Source organism: Saccopteryx leptura, chromosome 6 (genome assembly GCF_036850995.1).
Source record: "Saccopteryx leptura isolate mSacLep1 chromosome 6, mSacLep1_pri_phased_curated, whole genome shotgun sequence".
NCBI classification, from domain to species: domain Eukaryota; kingdom Metazoa; phylum Chordata; class Mammalia; order Chiroptera; family Emballonuridae; genus Saccopteryx; species Saccopteryx leptura.
The window spans coordinates 145,154,454-145,162,314 of NC_089508.1; the positions used below are offsets into that span (position 1 = coordinate 145,154,454).

At 40.4% G+C, this 7,861-nt stretch overlaps 1 pseudogene; it reads left to right on the plus strand.

The window, feature by feature from the left end:
• The first annotated feature begins 6,400 nt into the window (after positions 1–6,400).
• On the plus strand, positions 6,401–7,637 carry LOC136377188 (small ribosomal subunit protein eS24 pseudogene; annotated as a pseudogene).
• The last annotated feature ends 224 nt before the right edge of the window (positions 7,638–7,861 follow it).

Here is a 7,861-nt window from a genome sequence, read left to right on the forward strand (position 1 = left end):
TTTAAGGGTCTCCCTAAGTTTTTTATTTAAATATTTAAGTTATCCTTGCACACCATATCCCAAGAACTCTGTGGTTTGTCCATGAAGGGCGAAAAGGGAAACTTGAGGGATGTTTCAAGTAAATACTAATGTGCTATTGTTAATCCAAATTCGGAGGGACCCGAAATATGGAAGACAGGAACAAGGTCCATCGTTTACACATCAAAGCTTTATTGTCTAGCTTGGCCAAGCAGCGGGAACTCCGACAGAAATCTGACGGAGAGCGTGCCGGCCCTTTGTTCTACTTAATTTTTATAGTTTTGTAAGTGGGAAGTACAGAAGCAAAAATTGCAATTAGGAGCCCCTTACCGCTATTGGTTATAGTCATATGTCCTTTAACATGATAGGACCACGTTCAATTTGCAAACCATACATCATTTTGGAGAAAACAAAATTTACAAGTCAACACAATGGTAGAAAGATATCTCTTTACATATTAAAAGGCCTTCTTATATTTTCTAGTGTTCATCCGCCATCTCCCTGTCCAGAGTCAGACGTATTAACCACATGCATTTACATAAGAGAGGTAGTTTCCGTGGGGACAAATGTCTGCAAATGGCTCATAGTTATAAGAAAAGGTTTATTTTGGCTTTTCTCTTCCTGCACCTGGCTAGCCATTCACTCCTTTCCCCACAGGTGTGGTGGATGTCAGGGAATCTATGCTTTCCTTCCCTTTTCATTTACAATACAATGGCAAGAGCCATCCTGGTTATGCCAATCACACAGTACAGAGACTATTCTCACAATTTCTCTGCACACCTTAATCCAAATTAATAAAATGTTCTCCAAGCCTCCTAAAATATTAATATTAATTCTGTAGCCTTTTGGTACTTTACAACATCTGCAGGTGAAATGGCTCAGTGGCTCCTCACTATGTTATCCTGAATTGGATGTTTAAGTATTTCATCCATCCATTTATCCATCAATTTATTCACTCAGTGAGTATTTATTGAGCCCATTACTTGTGTCAGACACCGTTGCAAGTGTTGGGGGTACAACAGTGAACAAGTTTGCAATGTTCTGCCTTCAAAGGACTTATAGCCTAGTGGGGGTCCATGTCTCTAAGCAAGTAAATAAATCAGATAATAGTCTGTTATGATAAAAAGCTATGAGAGAAATAAGCAGAATGATATGTAGAATTACTGAAAGGGGCAATGTATAGCATGGGGAGAAGGAAGACCTCTTGCAATGGGGTTATTAGGGAAAACTTCTCTTTTCAAGGAGGTGACATCTGAAGAGAGATTTGAAGTACCAGTAGGAGAATGCCTTCCTGGGAAACACAGCAACAGCAAAATCCTGAGTCAGACTAGGGCTCACTGAGCTTGAGAAACAAAGGCAAGCAGGGCAGTGGAAGGTCAGGTGAGCCAATCTGCAGATAACAAAGCTGGAGTCCGCAGCAGCATGTGGTGATCACAACCAGGTATTTAGGGAGTGGAGAGAGCCAGGTTCCAAGGCTGGCAGCTAGCCCCAGAGAGCTCCCGGGGGAAGAGAAGGGGCTTCTTTTCTTCTGTAAGATGCAGGTAATCCATGAACTCACATGAAGAGAAAAAAAAAATTAAAAATAAAATCTTTGGAGAACAATATTATTCTCTGAATAAAATTTTTTGGCAGCTATGTTTTTTAATGACACATGTAAAAGTACAGGAAAAATTCTTAAGATTTAGAATGTATTAAATTGTTTCTAATTCCTGCATGTAGTTAGACTTTTCTGGTACTGGCAGTGCCATCCACTCAGAAAGTTCTCGGGGCTGCGGTGACACGCGAGTGGATCTGAGCAGAAGTGGGCTCAGGCAGGAAAACGAACTGCTTCCGGTGGAACACAGCCGCGTCTCTTCTGGGAAAGAGTATCTTTCTCTTTTTGGCTGGCAGACAGTCACTTGGCTTTATAAAAATGCTTTTTAAATTTATTCATACGTCTCCTATTGAACAATAAGTCAGTAAAAACACAATTAACCCTAGAATCTACTGTCTAATTCTTTGTTTAAAAATGAATGTTGCCTGATCAGGCGGTGACGCAGTAGATAGAGCGTCGGACTGGGATGCGGAGGACCCAGGTTCGAGACCCCGAGGTCGCCAGCTTGAGCACGGGCTCATCTGGTTTGAGCAAAGCTCACCAGCTTGGACCCAAGGTCGCTGGCTTGAGCAAGGGGTTACTTGGTCTGCTGAAGGCCCGCGGTCAAGGCACATATGAGAAAGCAATCAATGAACAACTAAGGTGTAGCAACGAAAAACTGATGATTGATGCTTCTCATCTCTCTCCGTTCCTGTCTGTCTGTCCCTATCTATCCCTCTCTCTGACTCTCTCTCTCTCTCTCTCTCTCTGTCTATTTTTTTTAAATGAATGTTAAATATCAGCAGAGAGAAAACCTAAGCTGCACAATGAGACAGATCAGTGCAGTGAGCAGAGAACAGGGAAGAGAGGAAGAAGCTGAGGGAGGCTGAGGAGGAAGAACCGAAGGGTCGGGGAAGGGAGGGAGATCCGAATGGAGGCCCACGGAGTAATTTCCACTCCATGTGCCATATTGCCAAGTGTGGGCTGACTAGAAAGTTGACTTGATAACTAAACTGCTTTTGAGTGTGAGTATTACCTTGAAATGAATATTGTTATCCCCATTTTACAAATGAGGACATATACACAGAAAGGTTAGGTAATTCACCCAAGTCACACAGTTGGGCTGAGCTGGAATATAAAAGTCTGCTGGAATAGGAACTGGGACATTAGCAGCATCAGTTCATCTCACCACAGTGTCAAAATTTATCATCAGTCATCACCCCATCCCAGGCTGCATGGTCCTCGGCTAATTACAGCTTTTCATTCTCCTCTTTGGACATAAGATGATCTTCATAGATGATGAGATACTAATAAAGGGGATCAATTATATATGGACAGGAAAAGAAACCCAAAGTCTTCTATAGATGAAAAAAATGTGTAAAATTGCTCATATTTGTACAGAAGGGAACACACATTTGAATATATTAATCAGAGTCATAGCAAGAAAGAGACAACACAGTGAGATAAAGTTAACACAGGGTATCTATAAAAGTGCGGAAGGGGCCAAAGAAAACTAGCAAAGCGCAGGAAGCATCTCAGGGCCAGCTGTGGAGCTTGCTGCTGTCCACCATCAGAGGAGGGAGCTGTCAGCAATCCCAGCCTGAGGGGCGGGAGGAGGGAGCTGTTACCAGAACCCAAGTGTTGATGGAGAGGGCTGACCAAGAGAAACTGCAGCCTTCAGGGGGGGAAAAAAAGAACCTCTGCTAAGTCTGAGCTGAACAAGGAAGGAACTGGGGAAACAGTCACCTGCCTTTCCCCCTTCTCCCCCTGATCTGTGAAGTAGGGGCTTCCCCTCTCCTCTCCATTGCCCTAATTCTATGGAAGGAGCCTGAGAGCTGCTGAGCATATACTGACTGCCCAAATGTCACTCTTCAGGGTACAAGGCAGAGAAAGATGGAGAGAAGGAAAAGGGGCGAATGGAGACTATCTCCAAATACGGACTATTTCTGGAGAGAATCACACTTGGTCCTGATGGAAGCAAAAGACTTAAAAAGAATACACTGGATTTTCAGAACAGTTTTAGAGTTATAGAAAAATTGAGAAGAAAGCACAGAGAGTTCACATGTACCCCATACCAGTTTCCTCTGTGAGCTCCTTAAATTTGTATGATATATTTGCCACAATTTAAAAAATAATATTGACACATTATTATTAACTAAAGTCAATAGTTTAGAATTCCTTAGTTTTTCCCTAATGTCATTTTTCTGTTCCAGAATACCACATTATGTTTGGCTGTCATGTTTTCTTTGGTTCCTCCCGGCTGTGACGTTTTTTAGACTTCCTTTGTTTTGATGGTCTTGATAGCTTTGAGAAGCACTGGCCAAGTATTGTGTAGGATGCTCCTTTGTTAGAACATGTCTGGTTTTTCTCATACTTTAACTAGAGTTACGGGCTTGGGAAGGAGAAGTACAGAGGTATTTTCATCACATCATACTAAGGATACATACTATCAACACGATTGATCGTTGTTGATCTGGATCTGGATCATCTGGCTGTGATAGTGTTTGCTAGGTTTCTCCACTATAAACAGACTCTCTCCACTTCTACCCCCTTTTTCTTTTCTTTCTTTCTTTTTTTAAAGATTTTATTTATTAATTTTACCAGGGTAGGACAGTGAGAAGTATCAACTCATAGTTGTTTCACTTTTAGTGGTTCATTGCTTACTGGTCCTACGTGTCTTGACTGGGCAAGCCCAGGGTTTGGAACTGGCAACCTCAGCAACCAGGTCCACGCTGTATCCACTGTGCCACCAAAGGCCAGGCTTTACCCTCTTTTCTATACTGTTCTCTTTAGAAGGAAGTCACTCTGTGCAGCTCATACTCAAGAACTGGGGCAAAATACAGACATAAATTACTTGAAATTCTACAAGAGATTTGTCTCCTCTGCTCCTGATTTATTTGTTCAATCTCTTATTCATGTTAGTATGGAATCATGAGTGTTTATTTTATATTTTATATCATGACCCCACACTAGGTCATTTGTTGGTCAGACTGTTCCACTTTGGCTGTCAGAAAGCTTCTTATGTGGCTCTGTGCCCCTGTGACAAGCCCTCGGTTAGTGTAGGGTGGCTCTGCTTTTTGTTTTTGCTTCCTTACTTTCTGGGACTATAAAAAGCTCCAGGCTTATTTTGGATATTTCCTGTGCCAGTCCTTGAGAATCAGCCATTTCTCCAAGGAACTCCTATTTCTTTTATCAGAGAATTTTGCTAGAAATCAAGATGTGGGCAGTAAATGTGCTCTTTGCTATTGGAATGGCATTGCTTCTAGGCCCTATCAGCTGACAGAGCAAAGAAATATATGTGTGTATATACTGTGAAATAATGTTATGTGATATTTTATGTAATATATTATTAAATATGTACATAAACATATAATAGTTCTGTATATAACCATCTTATATCTATTAAGCTAAATGAAAGTTCATACCAATGACAAGACTTACAGTATTATAAAATATTTTGTATTGTTTGAGCTTATTTTTTTACTAGATCCATATGTTTTTCAAAATTTTTCTTTTTTATTTAAAATTTTTTTTATTTAATTTATTGTGTTTACATAGATTCTAGTGTCGCCCCGACTGCATCTTCCCTCCTCCGTATTCCTCTCAACATCTCCCCTACCCCCTCCCAATAGCACCCTTCCCCCTTCCCTTCAGGTTTAATTCCATTCCTTAGTTCACATTGCTCCTTAGATTCCTCAAATGAGTGAGGTCATATGATATTTTTCTTTCTTGGCCTGGCTTATTTCACTTAACATAATACTTTCCAGGTCCATCTATGTTGTTGCAAAAGGTAAAATTTTCTTCTTTTTTATGGCCCCATAGTATTCCATTGTGTATATGTACCACTGCTTTTTAATCCACTCATCCACTGACAGACACTTGGGCTGTTTCCAGATCTTCACTATTGTGAACAATGCTGCCATAAACATGGGGTTGCATTTCATTTTTTGAATCAGTTATATGATGTTCTTGGGTATTTAAAAATTTTTTGCCTGACCTGTGGTGGCACAGTGTATAAAGTGTCAACCTGAAACACTGAGGTCACTGGTTCAAAACCCTGGACATGCTCGGTCAAGGCACATACAGGAAGCAACTACTACGAGTTGATGCTTCCTGCTTCTTCCCCTACTTTCTCTCTCTCCTGTCTCTAAAATTTAATAAATAAAATCTAAAAAAATTGTTTTACATATTGATTTTTAGAGAAAGCGAAGGAGAGAGAGAGAAAAAAACACTGATTTGTTGTTCCACTTATTTATGTATTCAGTGGTTGATTCTTGTATGTGCCTGGACTGGGGATCAAACCTGCAACCTTGGCATATCGGGACGACGCTCTAACCAACTTAGCTATCTGGTCAAGGTTCAATTATTTAAAAAGAAAAATATGGTCTGGCTTGTGGTAGTGCAATGGATAGAGAATCAACCTATATAGCAATGAGGTATCCAGTTCAAAACCCTGGGTTTGCCAGGTCAAGTCACATATAACAAGTAAGCAATGAACAGCTAAAGTGAACACTCGTTAATATTTCTTGCCCCACCACTCCTTCAGCTCCCTGTAAAATAAATGAATAAAATCTTAAAAATTTTTTTAATTTAAAGAAAGAAAGAATATTATATTTGCAAAGTCCTAGTGATAAGATAAAAAATGCATATGTATGTCTTAATAGTTGTGGATAACTAGATGCAAAAAAAAAGGTTCTATTGGAAAAATTTTGTAAAGCAAGCTTTTAAAAACATGTTAGGAAAACTAAGTGATTAAAATCACTTCCACGACTTTTTTCCCTCTCTCACTGCTTAAAGATCAGCACCATTATGAATGACACAGTAACTATCTGGACCAGGAAGTTCATGACCAACAGACTCAGCGGAAACAAATGGTCAGTGATGTCCTTCACCCTGTGAAGGCAACAGTACCCAAGACAGAAATTTGGGAAAAACTAACCAAAATGTATAGAACCACACCAGATATTATCTTTGTGTTTGGATTCAATAACAATTTTGGTGGTCACAAGACAACTGGCTTTGACATGATTTATAATTTAGATTATACAAAGAATAATGAGCCCAAACATAGACTTGCAAGATATAGCCTGTATGAGAAGACCTCAGAAAAACAGAGAAGGAGACTCAAGAACAGAATGAAGAAAGTCAGGGGGACTGAAAAGGCCAATGTTAGAACTGCGAAAGTGAGCTGGAGACTGGACAACAGAAGGAGTAAGGATACTCTGGTGACTTATCTGGTGGTTGTGCAGATTTTTTTTTTTAAGATTTCATTTATTGATTGGGAGGGGGGGGAGCATCACCTTGCTTCTAGTATATGCCTTGATCAGGCAAGCCCAGGGTCTTCAACCGGCGATCTCAGCATTACAGATCAACGCTTTATCCACTGCGCCACCACAGGTCAGGCAGTGCAGATTATTTATGAGAGGATTAATAAACTAAGAACTCTTACGTGAAAAACAAAATAACTCACAAGTTATTCTTTTATAAAGAATGATTCCCCTATGTATTTATATGTTGCATAGATACCTCAACAGAGTCAAAATGTAATTATCTTCTTTCAGCTACATTTTTGAACCTGTTTCTCTGCCTGGATTTCCCATGTTGGTGAGTGGCATCCCATCCATCCAGTTGCCCAAGGCAGAAATTTCGGATCCATCCTTGGTTCTGTCTTCTTTGTTGCCTCTGATGTCATTCTGTCATCTGCGCTGTGAGCAGCTCTCCAGTGGTCTGCTTCTCCCATGTCCACTGCTGCTGCCTTGGTTCATGCCCAAGGCAATCGTCTCCTAACAAATTCCCCTGCTTCTTTTCTTGCTTTATTCACCAGTCCTCCAAACCAGTCAAAAACAGTTTCAGAAACGCAAATCAGGTCCATCCTTAGCATACAAATCTATCAAAATGGACTAAACCTCTCCTTCCAAGCTTCGGCCCAAGCACTCTTCTCTCTGGGACACTTGCCTCTGGCACCATTTCCAGTTTCTGTCTTGGTTTAGCCATCTCTTGCATTGCTCTTCATAGCCACAAGCAAGGTCCGATGGTCTCCTACTAAGGTCTTTAGCACTTTTACTATGTATACTTACCAAACTAAAGGATACTTGTTTGAATCCACTGTCAGGTTATAAACTCCTTGAGGTTAAGGACTTTATCAACAGTGTAATAAAGTCAGACTGTCTGAATTCCATCCCTGGCTCTGTCATATTTTATCTTTTCCACCTGGGGAAGCTAACTAGCTTCCCCTTGATTCATTTCAATACGATTATGTGAAAATAGTAT